General features: G+C 45.0%; 1 protein-coding gene across 4 annotated transcripts in view; it reads right to left on the bottom strand.

Moving 5' to 3' along the window:
* pcdh15b (protocadherin-related 15b) overlaps positions 1–19,666 on the bottom strand; it is a 180,861-nt gene extending 161,195 nt beyond the window's left edge. For 3 of the 4 annotated variants that reach the window (XM_086140113.1, XM_086140116.1, XM_086140115.1), the window contains exon 1: positions 19,399–19,666. The gene's annotated coding sequence lies outside the window, so the exon portion shown is untranslated. Of the gene's footprint in view, positions 1–7,814; positions 7,862–19,398 lie in introns of all 4 variants that reach the window. The other variant, XM_086140114.1, reaches the window with a different exon arrangement.
* Positions 19,667–21,733: the final 2,067 nt, after the last annotated feature.

The raw sequence follows: 21,733 nt of genomic DNA, 5'->3' as shown, positions 1-21,733 counted from the left end.
TTCCTTTCATTCTGGCTGATAGTTTTCCATCGCACAGTGCCCCTGACACTTTTCTCAACACACACCAACTTGCTTGAACCCATCTCTTCACCTCTTTTCCACTGCTCCGCTGCTCTTGACTGTTGACCCTAAGTACCTGAAATCCTCCATCTTCTTGATCTCCTCTCCCTGTAGCCTCACCGTTCCACCCGAGTTCCTCTCATTCACACATATATATTCTGTCTTGCTGTGACTAACCTTCATTCCTCCCCTTTCAAGCACATACTTCCACCTCTCTAGAATTTCCTCAGCCTGTAACAGCAGTATCTGTGCTTTCGCTACGTCATCCGCAAACATCATGGTCCGAGGAGATACCTGTCTAACCTCATCTGTCAACCTGTCTATCACCGCTGCAAACAAGAAGGGGCTCAGAGCTGATCCCTGATGGAGTCCCACCTCCACCTTGAACTTCTCTGTTACGTCTACAACACACTGCACCACTGTGTCACAGCTAGCATACATGTCCTGCACTAGTCTGACATACTTCTCTGCCACTCCAGACTTCCTCATATAATACAAGGATTCCTATCTCAGCAAACTGTCGTATGCTTTTCTAGGTCTACAAAAACACAATGCAGCTCCCTCTGGCCTTCCTGTACCTCTCTATTAGCATTCTTAAAGCAAATACTGCATCTGTAGTACTCTTTCTAGGCATTAAGCCATACTTTTCACAAATGCTGACTTCTGCTCTCAGTCCAGTTTCCACTACTCTTTCCAATAACTTCATTGTATGGCTCTTTATGCCTTTATAGTTGCCACAATTCTACACAACCCCCTTATTCTTAAAAATGGTCAGCATCACACTTCATCTCCATTCTTCAGCCTTTGTCTCATTCTCTAAGATCCTGTTAAATACTCCAGTCAGAAACTCTACCGCTGCCTCTCAGATACTTCCACACCTCCACAGGTACATCAGGACCAACTACCTTTCCAGTCTTCATCCTCTTTAATGCCTTCCTCACTTCACTTTCACTAATCTCTGCTACTGTGTGGTCTAAACTAGTCACATCTTACCATTCATTTTCCTCATTCATCAGCTCTTCAAAGTTCTTTCCATCACTCTTTTAGTATCTTTCAATACTCTCTCTATCCTTAATCATCCAGACCTGCTGCACATCCTTTCCATCTCTATCTCTCTGTATCGCCGACCTGTATAGATCATTCTCTCCCTCCTTACTGTCTTACTGATTATATAGTCTATACAAGATGTAATCTACCTGCATGCTCCTACTTCTGCCCTTATAAGTTACCATACGTTCCTGGCTTTTCTGGATAAAAGTAGTCCCTTCATCCATTCTCGTCCTTTTTGTGAGGTCTACCACACCTGTGTTTCTATCCAGGATAGCAAACCTGCCAATCACTTGAGATAAGATAACCTTTATTGATCCCCGTAGGGGAAATCCCTTTGTCACAGCAGTGTAACAATTATAATGTCAAAAATAAATATGAATGTAAATAAAATATAAATAGAGAGACAGTTAGAAGACAGAAGATAGCCAGACATCCCCGAATAAAAGGACAGCAGGGAGAACAACAACAGCAACAACATTGGAGATGAGAATGGACAACATAATGGAACAGTAAGAGTGGAAAAATGGACAGCCAGAGCTAAAAAAAAATATAAAGAGAGTGACCAATGACAAGAATAAAATAAATAAACAAAAATAGGCAGGATGCATGCGGGCTGGGACCAACAAGGATAGGACAGACAGAGGAGTTAGGACATGACATGTGAATGGGTGAGCTTGTGCATGTGGTGAGGTAGTGAGGTTGTTGTAGCAGCAGAGATTCACCAAAGGCTGATCAGAGTTGTAATGCTATCCAGACTGCTGTTATACCGTCTGATGGCTATGGGCAAAAAGGACCATCTGAAGTATTCAGCTCTGCACTGGGGTTGGATGAACCGTTGGCTGAAAGAGCTGCCCATCAGCCACAGCTTGTCCTGCAAGGGGTGAGAAGGATTGTCCAGGATAGCTCCCAGTTTATCCTTCACCCTCCCCACTACCACCAATTGAAAATGGCACAGATTCAGTCCCACCACCAAGCGCACTTCCCTCACTATCTTGTTGAGCCTGACGATCTCAACAGTCCTGGCACCACCCCACCAGAACACTATACTGAAGAAGAGTGTGCTAGCTACTATAGACTGGTAAAAGGTCTTGAGGATCCCGTAGATGCCAGACATTATTGCAGATTGCAAACGACCTCAGTCTCCTCAGGAAGAACATCGTGCTCTGACCTTTTCTGTAGAGTGTATCAGTGTTGTGCGACCAGTCCAATCTCTTGTTCATGTGGACCCCAAGGTATTTGTAGGAGTCCACTATCTCCACCTCTTCACCCTGGATGGTGATTGGTACCTGTCTCATCCGATTCTTCTGGAAGTCCACAACCACCTCCTTGGTCTTGGAGATGTTGAGTAGGTGGAGAAACCAGAGGTGGTTCTGGTTGCTCCATTCTACAAAATATGTGATCAGACCTCTGTCCGCTATTGTTGATGCATACAACGATGGAAGAGTCATCTGTACCGGAAGTCGAAGGTGAAGAGGGTGAAAAGGAATGGTGATGGGACAGTACCTTGGGGCACTCCTGTGCTGCACACTACAGCCTCAGAAATATGGCCATCCACCCTGACACACTGTGGCCATCCAGTGAGGTAGTCCAGGATCCAGGCAGTGATGTCAGGGTGAAGTTGCGCACTCAGCAGCTTGTCCTTGAGGCAGGTGCGTTGGACGCTGTTGAAGGCACTGGAGAAGTCAAAGAGGGTGACATTCACAGTACTTCCTGTACCTTCTATGATTGAGGAAGATGATGCCATCCTCCACAACCAAGTGATGCCTTTACGCAAATTGCAGAGGGTCCAGGGAAGCAGATAGCTGGTCTTGAAGGTGTTGGACTACAAGCCTCTTGAACGACTTCATGACATGTGACGTTAGTGCCACCAGCCTGTAGTTGTTGAGAGCACATTGACGTGCCTTCTTCGGTACTGGGAAAATGCAGGAGGTTTTCCAGAGGTCAGGCACCTTCAGCAACCTCAAAGAGAGGTTGAAGAGGTGCTGGAAGACCCAAGCAAGCTGCACAGCACACACCTGAGGATCCTGGGGCTGATGCTGTCCAACCAACTGGCTTTGCTATGTCTCAACCTGCAAAATCCCCTCTGCATCTGGCTGGAGGTTCAGATGAGGCTGTAGTCTGGGAGAGGGTGGGGGGGGAGTGTCTGTGTCAGTATTTGGGGGGGTGGGAGGGTGATGTGGGGGGATTCTATCCAAGAGAACTGCGGATGGGCGTTGCAGAGGGAGGTGGGAGTTTTGTGTTTGTTAATGTTCCCATGGATGTAGTTGGGGGGCTGGGGTGGCTGTCCGTGGAAGCTTCTGGTGGGCAGGGGGAGGGGGGACAGGTGGTGTTTGCGTCCGGGTTTGAGGAGATGGGGAGGCCGGATGAGGGGGGGCTGTCCTTAGAAGCTGATGCTGGTCGGCAGGAGGAGAAGGGTAGGGGGGGCTTGTGTGGAAATTCTGGTAGTGACCATGTCTGTGTGTGAATGGGAAGGTGTGATGGGAGGGGGGGTGTCCATGGCAGCTGCAGATGAGCTGGGGAAGGGGGGTTAGTGGTTGCATCTGGGTTTGAGGAGATGGTGAGGCGGGGTAAGAGGGGATGTTGTCCTTCTTCATCACCTCTCTTGCCTGCACCAACATGTCCATTGAAGTATGTACCAATTACCATTTTCTCAACTCTGGTTATATTCTGCATCACTTCATCTAACTCACTCCAGAAATTCTCCTTCTCTTCTAACTCACATCACAGCTGCGTCTATCTGACACTCATTTTACCTCCAGAACATTCCTCATAGACTCTTCATTCAGGATAATTCCAACTCCATTTCTCTTTATATTAATACCATGATAGTGTCAGGGTTCACAGCTGATCCCCGTCGTAATCTGCGCCAGCTGCAGCAGATGCCGCTAATCGAGATCCCTATAAAGGGCAGCGGCACTCTCTGCCTGGCGCCGGGGGATTGTGGTCTTCATGGATTACTGTGGGACCCTGCCACGACCCGGACCTCACCCCTGCCAACCCGGACCTCACCCCTGCTATGACCGGACCCCAGGTAGGACCTCCTTTCCCTTCCCGAGTCACGGCCGGGCCCAGACGGCCGGCGTGTCCTCTGTCCCCTTCCCGAGTCACGGCCGGGCCCAGACGGCCGGCGTGTCCTCTGTCCCCTTCCCGAGTCACGGCCGGGCCCAGACGGCCGGCGTGTCCTCTGTCCCCTTCCCGAGTCACGGCCGGGCCCAGACGGCCGGCGTGTCCTCTGTCCCCTTCCCGAGTCACGGCCGGGCCCAGACGGCCGGCGTGTCCTCTGTCCCCTTCCCGAGTCACGGCCGGGCCCAGACGGCCGGCGTGACCTCTGTTCCCTTCCCGAGTCACGGCCGGGCCCAGACGGCCGGCGTGACCTCTGTTCCCTTCCCGAGTCACGGCCGGGCCCAGACGGCCGGCGTGACCTCTGTTCCCTTCCCGAGTCACGGCCGGGCCCAGACGGCCGGCGTGACCTCTGTTCCCTTCCCGAGTCACGGCCGGGCCCAGACGGCCGGCGTGACCTCTGTTCCCTTCCGCAACCCGTACTGTTGAGGCCCAGCCTCTGCCGTTCTGTCTGCAACTCGTCCTGTCTGCATCCCGTACTGTTGAGGCCCAGCCTCTGCCGTTCTGTCTGCAACTCGTCCTGTCTGCATCCCGTACTGTTCAGTCTGCCACCCTGCCTGGGGCCCGCCCCGTCTGCAACTCGTCCTGTCTGCATCCCGTACTGTTCAGTCTGCCACCCTGCCTGGGGCCCGCCCCGTCTGCAACTCGTCCTGTCTGCATCCCGTACTGTTCAGTCTGCCACCCTGCCTGGGGCCCGCCCCGTCTGCAACCCGTCCCGTCCAGTCTGCAACCCGTCCCGTCCAGTCTGCAACCCGTCCCGTCCAGTCTGCAACCCGTCCAGTCTGCATCCCGTCCAGTCAAGGCCCAGCTTCTGCCGTTCTGTCTGCATCTCGGCCAGTCTGCAACCCGTCCAGTCCAGTCTGCAACTTCAACCGAATAAAAGCGCTTTCCACCCATCTCTGTCCCGAAGTGTGGTTCCCTGCTCGAGTCCGCCCCAGCACATCGTGACAGATAGTACAATTTAGTACAAAACTTTTTTTTTTACCCCAGATGTCATTTCTGACCCAAACTTCTGCATTTATTCAAGCTTGGGACTGGCTCAGGAAGACACTGGCTTGTCATACCTTGGAACCTACTGTCACAAAAAGCTGTAAATAAGAGTGCAATAACTATGCTAAACCTGTGTTGTTAACAAGCTGTTTCTATAGGCAGCATTTCTAAAAACTTGAAGAGAAGTGGAGTTTTCACCTAGGTAACTGGCCAGCTTGGTCCTGCACTCATTTTGATCAAGCATGGTGCCATTATGATAGTAATTGCAACCAAGAAATGAAGTTGTCTCCTAGCCCAAAAGCTGTGAGGGCCGAGAACAAATACGAGTGATCCATCCAATCAAAGGCTTCATCTTGGTCTTGGGCAATTTCACCTGTTTTCCCATTGTAACTGACACATACATCAAAAATCATCCCTATGAGAAATATGTTGTCAATATCATTGATCCAACTGTATGAGAGGGCAAGACAGGACCAATGGAGAACTACTGAACGAATCATGACATTCTCTGGAACATCAGTCTGCCAGTCTCACCCACCATGTCAGCTTATTCAACTCCCCTGGACACACAGCTCCTACACATCAGTGGCAATCAACTCTCCTTAGTAACTATCAACTCCACACTCACTTTTTTGCCAGATTGCTCTTTGCCATGCAAGATATTTCAGTGTTCTGCTTGTCTGTCGCCCGTCTGCCAGCTCCTGTTTCATTTCACTCTCATTCCACAGTCGATCATGCACCCCAGTTCCTGTCCAGACTTGAGTTGCTGTTGAGTACCATGATTTCTGGTAGGTGTTTAAGGCTAAGGCATCTTCTTTACCTTCTCATCAACCACGATTGTTCCATTGACTTGAGGCCAAGGGGGAAGTCTATACTCTGTCTTCCCCAGAATAAGAGGTCATGGACTTGTACATTAACTCTGTGGCTGCCAGGACTATCTGTAATTCATCCCCAACTGGAGAAGGATTTTTTTTTTTTTCATAGAAAAGGACAAGAACCTGTTACCCTGTATCAACTACCATGGACTTAATGACATTACTATCAAGAATTGGTAACCCTCTGTCCCTCCTCTCCTCAGCTTCTGAGTCTCTCTAGTGATCAATAGTCTTCACAAAACTCCATCTCTGCAATGCTTACTACCTTGTCCTCCTCTTAGAGGGTAAAAAATGGTTGAACAAGTTTAACACAACTACATTTAATACACCCCCACAGTTTTGCAGGCATTGGTCAGTACCATTCTCAAGGACCTGATCAATACGTTTTTCCTTATTTGGATGACATCCTTCTCTTCACGATCCCTCAAGGAACCCATCCACCATGTCCAGACAGTCCCTAATGCCTGCTGGAGAACTCCCTCCTGGTCACAGCAGAGAAGTGTGAGTTCTACACATACCCCATGTCCTTTCTGGGATATATGATTGCTCAGTGCTGCCTCAAAGTGGTTCCTGCTAAGGTGGACGCAGTAGGATCCTTGACTGTTCCTGAAACCGCAAGCAGCAGCAGAATTTTCTGGGCTGTGCCAACTTTTACAGATGTTTCACCTGCAGCTATAGCTCCATCTCTACCACCCTCAAAGCCCTAACTTCTTTTATGACTCCCTGCCTCTCGTCCCAGTCTACAGATACTGCCTTTCAGACTTTGAAGGACCGTGTCCGCTTGGCACCAATCCTCCAGGTTCCTGGCGCAGAGTGAGAATTCACAGGGGAGGCTGACGCATCATATGTTGGTGTGGATGCTGTAATGTCCCAGGACTCATTCAATGACCAGAAGCTCCATCCATGCGCCTTTTCCTCCTGGCATCTCTCTTCAGCTGAGAGGAACTATGACAGTGGTAACTGAGATTGTTTTGTGTTAAATGATAGTGTACACTTTGAACCAGAAATTCACAAAGTAACAATTTCATTATATAATCAACTTCTAGGTTTACAAAAATTGTACCCCCACCCAAAAAAAAAAAAAAAAAAAATGTAAAAAGAACTCTTGAGAAAGATTCTCTGAAATCAGATCAAGATGCTCCAGCTCTATCATTCACATTCACTTGTACCAAAGTCTCAGAGGTAAAAGTCTCTTTCTACAAATTGTTTTGTTTCAGCTACTCTGCAAGTTGAAGGCTGCACAGTCTTACTTTAGTTACTGGCTGGACTAATTAGATCATTCATCATGACTCCTACTGTATATGGTCCCAATTCCATTCAAACACTTGGTGAAAATACTCCAACAGGCCCAACAGAACACCCAGGTGAGTACTTGGAAGAGGCTAATACCACATGCGGAACAAAATGTTTTTTTATTAGACAATAGACACCAAGTAGTCCCACAGGAATTTTTATGAGGATTCACAATAGCTTAGGGCTGATTCTGAGACAGTATTGTAAATGCCAGACGATTCACCATCATTTTAGAGGGTGAGCAAAGCAACTGAAAAACTGATGAGTTTAATTCCACTTTCAAGACCATGGGGATCAATGAGGCAGCAATTGTGTTAGTAGCACCACTCACAATGAATTCAAAAACATTCTTTCATTGCAATGATAGAATAATGGTGATTTAAGTGTAATGTTGCAGAGAGCAACCACATGTGAAATATAATTTACCATTTAGGAGCTGACTGATATGACTGGGTCCATAGTAAAAGCCAGTTCTGAAACAAAAGAAGAAAAAATGTGGTTGAAGATCTTACATATTTCTAGAGGTAGAGAGGAGAGACTCCTTCTTGATCCTATCCATTTTTAACACTACTAACGGATCCTCAATTTAATCTTTAATTGTTAATCTCTGCTTCATCCAGCTGTTTGCATCGATGGAGTTGCATGAATGCCACCATCAATTTTTATTTTATCTGTTAATTGCTGTATTTAAGAGAATTTCCTCTTCTACTGCCATCTTCTACTGCTTTCAAGAATATACTTCAGGTCTAGCAGCTCTAAATAACTCAAGACATTTCATCCACCCAGTACTCAGTGCTTCTATTGTATACTTGTGTTTCTATTCCTCATTCTATGCAGTCCCATTGTTTCATGTTCTGTCTTTCACATACATTATACTCTGCTTATCAGAGGAACATTCCTTACAGTTTCTATTTCAGTGCAATTATCAGAAGGATCTCTCTGTTCATTTCTTGAAATGAACAACATAAAACCAAATTTTAACCTGCCTGTATACTTGTTTTTGTCTTTTGTATTTTCCATCTGCTTCTCAAAAATACCATATTCTTTAGACTTCTGTTCATTGTGTCGGCCCCAAATGATGTAGTTTATGTACACTATGGTCTTGGCCTTCCCTTGACAATCCTATGTTAATTTTAACTGCATCCTTTTGACTTGATTTTTCAGTTTGTCTGCTCTGTCACTAACAGCATGGAAGAAAGTGCCAGGCGCAATCTGTAGTTATTTCTTTGGCTGATCTTCTCTTGAGTTTGTAAGCTATACACTGTAGAATACATATATATGTGCTGCTTGGAACTTCCTGTTACAATGCATGCTTAAAGAAATTCATCACATTATATGGCATACAAATCCACTTAAACATACACACACATATTAGAATACCTTTTTGTTTTTGCTATTTGTTGGTGTAGAACAACACACAACTCCTGTGGCCACTGTTTGATTATCCTTTGACCGATTGTGCGACAAAGATAGCGTTTGTGTATCAACCATTAAATTATGTTCTACCTATAGGTTTATGTGACCAAAAATGTTCCCAGTGCATGTTGTGTTCTGCTGATGAGGTGAAATGAGTTTCTTATTCAGATGCTGTATGTTGCTATATAAGAATAAGAATAAGAACAACTTTATTAATCCCAAAGGAAATTGCTGTGCCAGAGTTACAGAAAATATAACAGTAATAAATAATAAAAGAAAGGCAGAATTAGAAATAAAAATAAACTATAAACTATGAAGTGTCTCAGTGAAACTATAAAGTGTCTTAGTAAGCAGTGATAAAACTACAAGCGTCTTAGTAACAAGTGAGGTAAGGAGTGCACAATAGTATGATAGAAGGGAACATTGTCGTGTAGCTGTTATGAGATGAGATGAAATATTGCACAGTGTAGCTGTTATGAGATGAAATATTGCAAAGTTCTGAATATTGCACAGAAATGAGATATTGCACACTTTTGTTTGTTTTTAGGTTAAAGATAGGTTTTTATGGTTGCCGGCGGCTGAATGGAGAGGAATTAAAAAGTCTGATCGCCTCAGGGAGGAAAGACCTCCTGTGGCGTTCAGTGGAGCTCCTCGGTGGTGTCAGTCTACGGCTGAAAGAGCTCTGACAGGACGTCAGTGTGGCATGCAGGGGGTGATGGATGTTGTCCATGATGCTGAGGAGCTTCTTCAGCATCCTCCTCTCTGACACCTGCACCACAGACTCCAGCTCCACGCCCAGGACAGATCCAGCTCTCCTGATGAGCTTGTTGAGTCTGTTAGCGTCAGCTGTCTTGAGCCTGCTGCCCCAGCACACAACAGCGTAGAAGATGACGCTGGACACCACCGAGTGGTAGAACGTCTGCAGCATGGTCCTGCAGACATTGAAAGATCTGAGCCTCCTGAGGAAGAACAGGCGGCTCTGACCCTTCTTGAAGATGGCGTTGGTGTTAATAGTCCAGTCCAGTTTATTGCCCAAGTGGACACCCAGGTACTTATAACTGTCCACAATGTCCACCTCTGTACCCCTGATGGTGACTGGGGTTGGATGGGTCCTCTGTTTCTTGAAATCCACCACCAGCTCCTTTGTCTTTGTGACATTGAGCTGGAGGTGGTTCAGTCCACACCACTCCGCAAACCTGTCCACCACGCTCCTGTACTCCTCCTCCTGGCCTCTGTTGATGCAGCCCACGATGGCAGAGTCATCTGAGAATTTCTGCAGGTGGCAGGACTGCGAGGAGACCTGAAGTCTGAGGTGTAGAGTGTGAACAGGAAGGGAGACAGGACCGTCCCCTGTGGAGCCCCCGTGCTGCTCACAATGGTGTCCGATGCGATGTTCCCCAGCCTCACGTACTGCGGCCGGCCTGTGAGGTAGTTGTTGATCCAGGCCGCGAGTGGAGCATCTACCTGCATGTCCAGAAGCTTCCTGTTCAGCAGGGCAGGTCGAATGACTTCTCCAGTGCTTTTAACACCAAAGAACATGACTCTCGCAGTGCTTCCTGCCTCCTCCAGGTGTGTGTAGATTCTGTGCAGCAGGAAGATGATGGCGTCTTCCACTCCTATCCGTGGCTGGTATGCGAACTGCAGGGGGTCCAGCGAAGGTCCAACGACTGTGCCAAGGTGCCTCAGGATGAGCCTCTCCAGCGACTTCATGACGTGTGATGTCAGGGCCACTGGTCTGTAGTCGCTGTGTGTGCTGGGATGCTTCACCTTGGGCACTGGAACCAGGCATGAGGTTTTCCACCGGTCGGGGACAACCATCTGGGTCAGGCTCAGGTTGAAGAGATGTGAGAAGATCCCACACAGCTGAGAGGCACATCCTTTCAGCACTCTGGGGCTAAGGTCGTCAGGGCTGGCGGCTTTCCTGGGACGGAGGCGGCTGAACTCTCTTCTCACCTCCTCAGCGGTGAAGGCGACAGGAGGGGGTGGAGAGAGTCCTATTGGGGGGCAGGAGGGCTGAGGTGTTAACGAGACGTCGTACAGGGGAGCAGAAGAGGTGCGTGGGGGAGGGGGAAAGCTCCTTGAGGTGAGGGGTGAGGCCGCAGGGGAAGGAAAGTCCTGAGAGGAGCTGGGGGGAGGGTGGGCGGAGGCACCTTCATCAAATCTGTTAAAAAACAGGTTTAGTTTGTTTGCCTCCTGCAGGTCTCCTTCCATCATCTGGCTTGCTTGTTTTCCATGGCCAGTGATGGTTTTCAACCCACTCCACACCTCCCTCATGTTGTTCTGCTGGAGTTTGCTCTCCAGCTTCCTCCTGTAACTGTCCTTTCCCTCTGCGATCTTCTCCCTCAGCTCAGTCTGCACCTTCTTCAGTTCCTCTTTGTCTCCACTCCTGAATGCCGCCTTCTTCCTGTTCAGCGTGTCCTTAATGTCCCAGGGTTTGTTGTTTGAGAAACAACGCACAGTCTTGGTGGGGATGATGTTGTCCGTGCAGAAGTTGACATAGTCAGTTATATAGTCGGAGAGTTTTCTGATGTCGTCTCCCTGGTCTTCGCAGAGCACATCCCAGTCCGTCGTCTCGTAGCATCCCTGAAGAGTCAGTTCTGCCTCCTGTGACCACCTTCGTACAGTTCTGGTGATCACAGGTTGCCGCTGGACTTCAGGAACATAGCGAGGCTTCAAGTGGACCAGGTTGTGGTCTGCCACATATCTTATGTGATGAGAGATGACAATGTGGTCACTCCTTTGATTCACTCTAGCTGACAGTGGTTTTGCTCTGCTCCCCTTGAGATATGCAAATTTGTCAGTAACTCCATGTTTCAAGTACGGGCTGCTTAAAAAAGTTTGTTTCTCTTGAATTTGGGAGTGATTCTTGCATTCCTACAGTGCTACCTACAGTAATATGTTTTGGATTTATTTATTTTTTTTGATTTCATCTGATTTTATTGAAGTGTTTTTTTTTTTTTGTGTGTGAAACAAGCCCTATAGCTTAAGTTTGAAAAGATAACACTAATTTGTTTAAAATGTCTCCAAAAGATTGACGCTGGGGTTCTACTAAACAGGCCTGCCACCCATGGGAGTGTATGAAGTTGTGGGTTTCAGAATATGGCCCAAGGAGTTCTTTTCTTCTCTTGATGAGAAGAGCAAATAGTGTCTGTATCAGTGATTCTATGTCTATGGTCAAAGATTCTTGCTTGCCAGGTGAGGAATATGAGTCACATCAGTACCCTATGACAAGACAAAACATCTCTAATCCAGATCAAATATTTTATTCATTACCTGTCCTTTTTCAATTGTGGTCACTATGCACCTTAACATGAATACATCCTGGAGTTGTATTTAAGATAATTCCAATGGTGGAACAGGTAGCTGCAGCTCAAGTGTACAATTGGGTGTTTGACGTCTGGTCAGCTTTTTTTTTTTTTTTTTTTCCCCCCTAGCTTCACAAGGTCTTTTCTAGCTGTAATCATTTGTGATTAGCTGTCACTGGATACATACATACATACCACACATCTTAACAAATGGAAGGATGATATGGAAGACACGCCTGCATTATGGGAGCTCTATTGCCCTATATCACATATAGGAATATACTACACATTTGTTTTAACTTTTTAATTGGCATATGGCACCAGTTATCAGAAGCATTTTCTCTCTCAGTGAAGAGTTGCTGAGACAAGATGGGAGGGATATGAAGGTTCAGATGGCTTATGCAATTTATAATTACCATTATTGTTTTTTGCTCTAGCAATTATTGCAATGAAGCGTCAGGGCGGCACTGGCCCGTGTCTCTCCAAGCCTGCCTGGGGGGGGCACGGAGCAGTGTCTCTCTGTGCCGGTCCCAAGCCCGGATAAAGGCAGAGGGTTGCGTCAGGAAGGGCATCTGGCATAAAACTTTTGCCAAAACCAAACATGCGAGTCAACCATAACTATATCATACTGGATCGGTCGTGAACCGGATTAACAACGACTGCCATTGGTACTGATGACCTACAGGGTTCTAATGGAAATTGGGCTACTGTGGGTCGAAGAACAAGAAGAAGAAGAGGAGTGTGTGCTCGGACGCAGAGAGAGAGGAGGAAAGGAAAGCGCCTGGGACTGAGAGTAGGGACTCTGAATATCGGGACTATGACAGGAAAAGGTAGAGTTGGTCGACATGATGCAGAGAAGGAAGGTGGCTATACTGTGTGTCCAGGAGACCAAGTGGAAAGGCAGTAAGGCTAGAAGCTTAGGAGCAGGCTTTAAGTTGTACTATTATGGTACTGACAGGAAGGGAAATGGAGTAGGAGTTATCTTGAAGGAGGAGTTTGTTGGGAACGTCCTAGAGGTTAAAAGAATGTCAGATAGACATATGAGTCTGAAATTGGAAATTGAGGGTGTGATGCTCAATGTTATTAGTGGCTATGCCCCGCAGGTGGGATGTGAATCTGAAGAGAAGGAGAAGTTCTGAGATGAGTTAGATGAAGTGATGCAGAATATTCCCAGAAATGAGAGTGGTAATTGGTGCAGACTTCAATGGACATGTTGGTGAAGGCAATAAAGGCGATGAAGAAGTGATGGGCAGATTTGGTATACAGCGTAGGAATGCAGAGGGACAGATGGTGGTAGATTTTGCACAAAAGGATGGAAATGGCTGTAGTGAATACCTTTTTCACGAAAAAACAGGAACATAAGGTAGCTTATGAGAGTGGAGGTAGGAGCACGCAGGTAGACTACATCTTGTATAGATGAGGTAACCTGAAAGAGATCGGTGACTGCAAAGTAGTTGTAGGTGAGAGTGTAGCCAGACAGCATAGGATGGTGGTTTGTAGGATGACTCTGGTGACAAGGAAGATAAAGAGGACAAAGGCAGAGCAGAGGACAAAGTGGTGGAAGCTGAAAAGGGAGGAGTGTTGTATGGTTTCAGGGAGGAGTTGAGAAAGGGTCTGGGTGGTCAGGGTGAGCTTCGAGATGATTGGACAACTACAGCTAGTGTTATCAGGGAGACAGGTAGGAGAGTACTTGGTGTGTCATCTAGAAGGAAAGTAGATAAGGTGACTTGGTGGTGGAATGAGGAAGTGCAGGTGTATATACAGCGAAAGTGGTTAGGAAAGAAGAAGTGGTAGACTGAGAGGACTGAAGAGAACAGACATGAGTTCAGGGAGATGCAGCGAAAGGTAAAGATCGAGGTAGCAAAGGCAAAACAAAGGGCGTACGATGACTTGTATGCTCCGTTGGATAGTAAGGAGGGTGAGGATTATCTATACAGGTTGGCAAAAGAGAGAGATAAAGATGGAAAGGATGTACAACAGGTCCGGGTGATTAAGGATAGAGAGGGAAATGTATTGACAGATGCTAGAAGAGTGATGGGAAGATGGAAAGAGTACTTTGAAGAGCTGATGAATGTGGAAAATGAAAGAGAGGCAAGAGTAGAAGAGGTGACTATTGTAAACCACAAAGTGGAAGAGATTAGTAAAAGTGAAGTGAGGAAGGCATTGAAGAGGATGAAGAGTGGAAAAGCAGTTGGTCCTGATATACCTGTGGAGGTGTGGAAGTGTCTAGGAGAGGCAGCGGTAGATTTTCTGACTAGATTATTCAACAGGATCTTAGAGGGTGAGACGATGCCTGAAGAATGGAGACAAAGTGTGATGGTGCCTATTTTTAAGAATAAAGGGGATGTGCAGAATTGTGGCAACTATAGAGGGATAAAGTTGATGAGCCATACAATGAAGTTATGGGAAAGAGTAGTGGAAACTAGACTGAGAGCAGAAGTCAGCATTTGTGAACAGCAGTATGGCTTCATGCCTAAGAAGAGTACTACAGATGCAGTATTTGCGTTGAGAACGCTAATAGAAAAGTACAGAGAAGGCCAGAGGGAGCTGCATTGTGTTTTTGTAGACCTAGAAAAAGCATATGACAGGGTGCCAAGAGAGGAGCTCTGGTATTGTATGAGGAAGTCTGGAGTGGCAGAGAAGTATGTTAGACTGGTGCAGGACATGTATGCTAGCTGTGAGACACTGGTTTGGTGTGGTGTTGGGGTAACAGGGAAGTTCAAGGTGGAAGTGGGACTCCATCAGGGATCAGCTCTGAGCCCCTTCTTGTTCGCAATGGTGATGGATAGGCTGACAGATGAGGTTAGACAGGAATCCCCATGGACCATGATGTTTGTGGATGACATTGTGATTTGTAGTAAGAGCAGACAACAGGTAGAGGAAAATCTAGAGAGGTGGAGGTATGCTCTGGAAAGGAGAGGAATGAAAGTTAATCGCAGCAAGATAGAGTATATCAATGTGTGTGAATGGGAGGAACTCGGGTGGAACGGTGAGGCTACAGGGAGTGGAGATCAAGAAATTGGAGGATTTCAGGTACTTAGGGTCAACAGTCCAGAGCAGCGGAGAGTGTGGAAAAGAGGTGAAGAGATGGATCCAAGCAGGTTGGAATGGGTGGAGAAAAGTGTCAGGGGTACTATGTGATAGAAGACTATCAGCCAGAATGAAAGGAAAGGTGTACAAGACAGTGGTGAGACCAGCGATGATGTATGGACTAGAAACTGTTACAATGACCAAAAGACAGCAGGCAGAACTCGAAGTCGCAGAGATGAAGATGTTGAAGTTCTCTTTGGGAGTGACCAGGATGGATAGGATGAGGAATGAGTCTATCAGCACATGTTAGATGTTTTGGAGAAGGTCAGAGAAGCCAGACCGAGATGGTTCGGTCATGTATTGAGGAGGGATAGAGAATATATTGGTAGACGGATGCTGGCATTGGAGCTGCCAGTCAAGAGGTCTCGAGGAAGACCAAAGAGAATCTTTATGGATGTAGTTGTCAGGGTTCACACCTGATCCCCATTGTAATCGGCGCCAGCTGCAGCAGATGCCGCTAATCAAGATCCCTATAAAGGGCAGCGGCGCGCTCTGCCTGGCGCCGGGGGATTGTGGCTCTCAGTTCACTGCAGAGCCCTGCCACGACCGGACCCCATTCCTGCCACTGTGGTCCTCACAAACCACTGTGAAGCCCTGCCATGACCGGACCCCATTCCTGCCATTGTGGCTCTCAGTTCACTGCAGAGCCCTGCCACGACCGGACCCCATTCCTGCCACTGTGGTCCTCACAAACCACTGTGAAGCCCTGCCACGACCGGACCCCATTCCTGCCATTGTGGTCTTCACAAACCACTGTGAAGCCCTGCCATGACCGGACCCCATTCCTTGCCAGGACCCTTCCGCAACCTGTCCAGTCTGCCACCAGCCCCGTCTGCAACCCGTCCCGTCCCGGTGAGACCCAGCCTCTGCAGTCCCGCCTGCAACCCGCCCTGCCATGTCAACCCAATAAAAGTGCTTTAAACCACCCATCTCTGCTCTGAAGCCTGGTTCCCTGCTCGAGTCCGCCCCAGCGGTTTGTGACAGTAGAAGGTAGTTGGTGTGAGAGAGGAGGATATGGAGAATAAGGTTAGATGGAGAAAGTTGACTCGCTGTGGCGACCCCTGACGGGAAAAGCCGAAAGAAGAGGAAGACAAAGAAGCTCTAGCAATTATTGCACAGCCAACTCTAGTATTTAAATTAAATCAGCAAAGCATTGCACTAGGGATCTTATCTTCCCTAATGGGAAAATTATTTGAAAAATTATTTATCATACTATTATGAAAGGTAACTTTCATAATCATGATTAAAATCTCATCAATTATCTTAGTGAAGCTGTAGAATTGCAGAAAAATCTACTACCAATAGAATAAGGAAATTAGAACAATTCTTAAAAAGCACATGTATGCTGGCAATGTGGAAAGGAATTAATACAAGTTTGTTTTAATGTTTCAAATTATCTGATTTTCACCATGTTCTGCATTCTGATGAGAAACTTGTATCGCCAACAGAGCCCAGACTTCCTTAAGAAGACATGTCTATAATCTTATGAACTACTTTATTTTCTGACGGCTCCCTTCAGGGGTTGCCATAGGGAATCAGCTTCCTCCATTTAACCCCATTCTCTGTGTCCTCTTCTCTCACACCAACCAACTCCTTGTCTTCTCTCACTTCTCCTTTTGGCTTTTCCCTTCAGGGTTCACCACAGCGACTCAATTTTCCTCTCACGCCAACTACCTTCATATTCTCACTAGATCCATACATCTTCTCTTCAGTCTTTCTCAAGGTTTTCTGTCTGGTAGTCTCAATCTCAGCATCCTTCTACTGATATATTTACTATCTCTCCTCTTTACATGATCAAACCATCTCAGTTTGGCCTCTGAGCTTATCTCAACAACATCTGAGATTTGCTGTTTCTCTGAGACTCATTCCTGATCTATCCATCCTCATCACATCCAGAGATTTATTTATCTAGACTTTTATTGTGCTCTGGCTTTAATTTGGCCTGTCTTATTTGTTGCATGTCCTGCAGATGATGGAGACAGCCTTGAACAAGCCGCTGTCAAGGCTGTCTCAACAAGTTCAATCCCTTAATGCATCATTGTAATGGGTTATATTTAATATCCTTGGTGGCAGGCTCCTGTTTAAACATTGTGATGTACGTTTAATTTATCATAGCCTGTTATATTAATGTTTGTTTGGTGTTTGATTGTTATGTGTTCCCCCTTTCATGTGGTAATGGTACTGGCAGGCTTCTACGAGTATGTCCGTCTAGTCGTATGTCGGAAAGGATGTTTTTATTCATTTTTTTTGTCAAGTACATGTCCTTGCTGCCACTTATTCTCTGTTATCCACCAGGTTCTTGGGACAAGAACATAGATTTGATCACATTGGATTTGTCAGTTTTCTATTTTCTTTTTTTCCCTTACAATACAGTTTTCCGTTCTTCTCCCTCTTATTGAAACCACAACTTTAGTTAATTATTACGGTCTGTCCTTGTGTTTATTTATAGGCTTTATAATAAGGCATACTCTTTTTGATGCAGAGTTATCATATGTTTTAAAGCGGTCTCCAGTATTTTCTACTCTAGACAATCTTGCACATTTTATATTATGAACAGCCACATATTTTAAACAGATTAATCTTAATTTTTGCAATTACAGTAATTCAATTCCAGTTTTATCATTTGAATATTCTTGTCTCTAGGTTATGAGTTTGTATGTCAAACCTTCAGCTCAGGTTGCACAGTTTACATTGCTGAGGGTCATTCAGGTTAAATTATCTCATTTTTGTGTATATCGCTGTGGTTTTCAGAATCCATGCCTTTATATTAAAAAAGTTAAAATGACTGAATGTGTGTGTGAGTGTTGAATCAATAACAGAGGGAGAAATCTGGTAAATAAGTATGAGGGAAAAAAACAACACGAGTTGAAATGAATCAAACATGAGTACAGGAAAGCTGTAACAACATCCCATTCAGAGGGCAGACTGTTTAAATAGAAATCCTGGTGCCACCATCATCCAGCAAGACTGCACTTTCCTGTGCATTGTGTATTTGCAAGTGTATTTGCAGTCCCTATGTCCTGTATTGTAAGTCGCTCTGGATAAAAGCGTCTGCCAAATGCAATGTAATGTAATGTAATGTAAAAGGCTTTGACACCGTGACCAGAGGATGGGGCTATAGCTCATGAAACACCAAAACATATACTATCTGTTTAACCCCTACACAACACCCACACAGAGGCAGGGGGGGGGGGGTAGATGGGTATTAAGTCATGTGTTTTCAGATTAACTCAAAGCTAGCTTTGGACCTATCAATTGTAAGTGTTTGGGCTCTAATTATACAAGTTTCAGGACAGCTAGAGCATGAGTAGAGCATCTTAATACATTAATAAATAAATTAATCAAGAAAGAATTACCTTTACCTGATTACAGCAGCTTTACATCATTGTCGCACAACCCCCTCATTACCTTTGACTCCTGCCCCTGTCTGCTGTGTATTCAAGAAGCAACAGCTTGCCATAATTCAAAGTAATCGGATAACTCTCTCTTGTAATCCGAAGCACACAGGCTGCGATGAGATAACCCCCTTGAGATGGGACCAATGCTCAGAGAAACATGAGACTCTTGTGGTAGCTAATTTTTGAAATCGCACTGTATTTCTCTGTGATAACCTTCAAGATCCCGCAGGTTTACAGAAAATGGCATGTGTCAACCAAAAGGAATGTACATACAGTTTGTCAAATATTGTAGGACATCAATGTGAATAAATCTATATATAAATACATACAGTTTGTCAAATATTGTAGGACATCAATGTGAATAAATCTATATATAAATAAATCAATGTCTGATGACCAAGAAGAAGTAATACACGCTGAAGAGAAATATTTTGACTTGTGTAGAAGCGATGCAAGTCGTATTCCGTTCATTGATGCACTGCACAATGTGTTTCAGCACCTCTGACAGCGAACATTTTTTCCCGACCAGGAAAAAAGCTGCTATTCAGATTACTGTCATCTGATACCGCCGTACAGACAATGAGTTTTCACAATATGCCAGCAAGAGTAGTGCGACCGATTTAAGCAACAATAAACGCATTTTCCTGGCTAAATTGGGGTATTGCTCGGATAAGATTAGAGACGAGCCCTGGAATGTTGAAAGTCAGCACCGAGCACCACTGGCGTTCGTTGAGAATATTGTGAGACTGGAATATGAAGGAATACATAAGACACACTCAAGTAAGATGTTGCATTACTCACCGTGTTCTCCTCGTTGAAGCTACATTTACTTTCCCTTACGCTGTTGCCGTCTGTGGGCCGCGGGAAGACACAGCCCGGGGAGGAAAAACAGGAACTAACATCAACACAACTCATCCGCCTTATAGCACTTCAGGGTCTGCTGTCTGTGTCTTGGACAACAACGAGTATCGAGGGGAAACGAGTTGTTTCTTTAGGGATTCAAGTCACCACCAAAATGAAAAATGAAAGGGGAGGGCGGCATGAACGCTCTCCTCCCGGCTCCTCTTGATGTCTCCAGAGCGGGACTTACATGGCAGCCAAACGACCAACGAGCTCCAGCATAGAGTAACAATATACCTTTTATAGGAAGAGCAAGAGCGAGGAAGCGAGAGAGTCAGACAGAATGCCCTTGTTCTGAGGAACTCGCCGCCGCAGGAGCAGCCAGTAACAACAGAAACGGTACACCACATTAATCCAATTATGTCCACGGCAAAAAGCTTAGGGATTACCGGCTGGCTGTTTTGCTCAGATACGCCTTGTTCTGGTCATCACGCCCATCACGAGAGAGAGGGGCAGGGACACTCTCGGGCTTTCCGATCCAAATTTAACTCGTCGATATCCACTTAGCCTCATGGCAGTATAATTTAGGTTGTTCAAATTCATCACACCTCCCTATGAATTACTCAATGTACGTGTAGGTGCCTCTAAAAAACCTTTTGGATAGATTAGATGTTAGATGAATAGGACGTCGTGGTAATTTGACATATGTAGGATGAAGCCGGATTTTAATTAATTGGCTGTTTATTGGTGAAGGACAAGGTATAATTTACTGTGAAGGACAAAGGTAAGCAGAGAAACTGTAAAGCAGCCCAAGTGGAAAAAAAGTGGGTTCCTTCACGCTCACACATTTTCAAAATGTATTTACTCTACATATGCTGAGTGAGGAAATTTATGCAATGTTTACATATACATACAGTATATATATACAAACAAACACACACTCATAGTACCTGAATTGTGTGACAATCTGCAAATACTGTAAATCAACTGTTCAATATAAGATGAGAGAAAAGACAGCCTTCAACATTACAATCATTCTTACTGGTCAATAACAGACTGTGGTTGACAAGAAAACCAACCTTCCTTTGAAATAAGTGGAATAATGCCATACATTGTATATTCATCTATTAAAATACAAAAAAAAAAAAAATAAATTTTGAAAAAATATATGTCATATGTCTTAAAACCTGCAAAAAATATCAATAGCCCCATAATGAGTCTCACTTCTTGTTGATATGGTAGTTCAGGCTGCCAGTCTTGAGATTCTTTTTTTTTTTTATTTCCTTTTCATGTTTTCATCTTTGAAGACAAACTATATAGCCCTTCAGTCCTATAGTCCTGCATTATCAACTTTCTCCATCCAACCCCAATGTAAGAGTGGACAACTATGTTGGACTAATTATTCTAAATACCTTCTAAATCTTACTCATATTTCTAAACTTCAAGCAATTGTCGATTTTTTTTTTTTTTTTTAATAAAAACAGAAGCATTCAGTCTGGCAACTCTTGAGAGGAAGCAAACACTTCCCTTAAAACTCATTACAGCAAGTGGCTTTCCAAAAATTATTTTGAATGCATGAATTGAGAAGGACAATACATTATTTCAGATATATTGATGTATCCTTTACATTTCTGCAGAAATCAGTGGTTTAATTACATACTTGCAATTCAGTCTTTCAACCTTCCACTCGTCATCTTTTTACATGATAAATAAATTATTCTCTATATTGTTCTTTTGCAACTCAACTACTGTGTTGAGAACCTTCCAAACGTTTGGATATAAACTGGTAATATAACAATCAGTTCCTACCAACAGTTATATGTTCAATAAAAAGAGCACAAGTGAGAGTAAATTAGCTTGGTAGCTAACTTAGTATGATTAATGTTGATGCTGTTTAAATTAGTTTGCCCTTCAGAGATGAGACAGATTACAAATTATTAATGTGCATACCAATTGTGAAAGTATGGTTTATGTATGATTTTCTTTGGCTCTTTAGTTGGTGAAAAGCATGTATTAGTCCTTTGAAACTGGTTTTTGGGGGAAAATTCTGAAATTTCAATGTGTAGCGTGAACTGGAGGTAGGCAAGAGAAGAATGAAAAAAGGCATGTAGGACAGCCACACAATGTCTATTGTGTATTATTTATCCTCAGCAAACATTTTTTTGCATAGAAACAAATCTCTTAATGGAGCAGTGGTTGCTTCTCTGCACTTTGGACATGCATATGTTTTCAGCTTCATTTTGAAAAGGCATATTTATTATGCAGGTTTGAGGCTTAATATGCTACAGTAGTAGTG

Source organism: Fistularia commersonii, chromosome 32 (genome assembly GCF_037954325.1).
Source record: "Fistularia commersonii isolate RoL2024-O1a breed Wild chromosome 32, RoL_Fcom_v1.0, whole genome shotgun sequence".
Lineage (NCBI taxonomy): Eukaryota > Metazoa > Chordata > Actinopteri > Syngnathiformes > Fistulariidae > Fistularia > Fistularia commersonii.
This window is presented reverse-complemented; position numbering and strand designations above follow the sequence as displayed.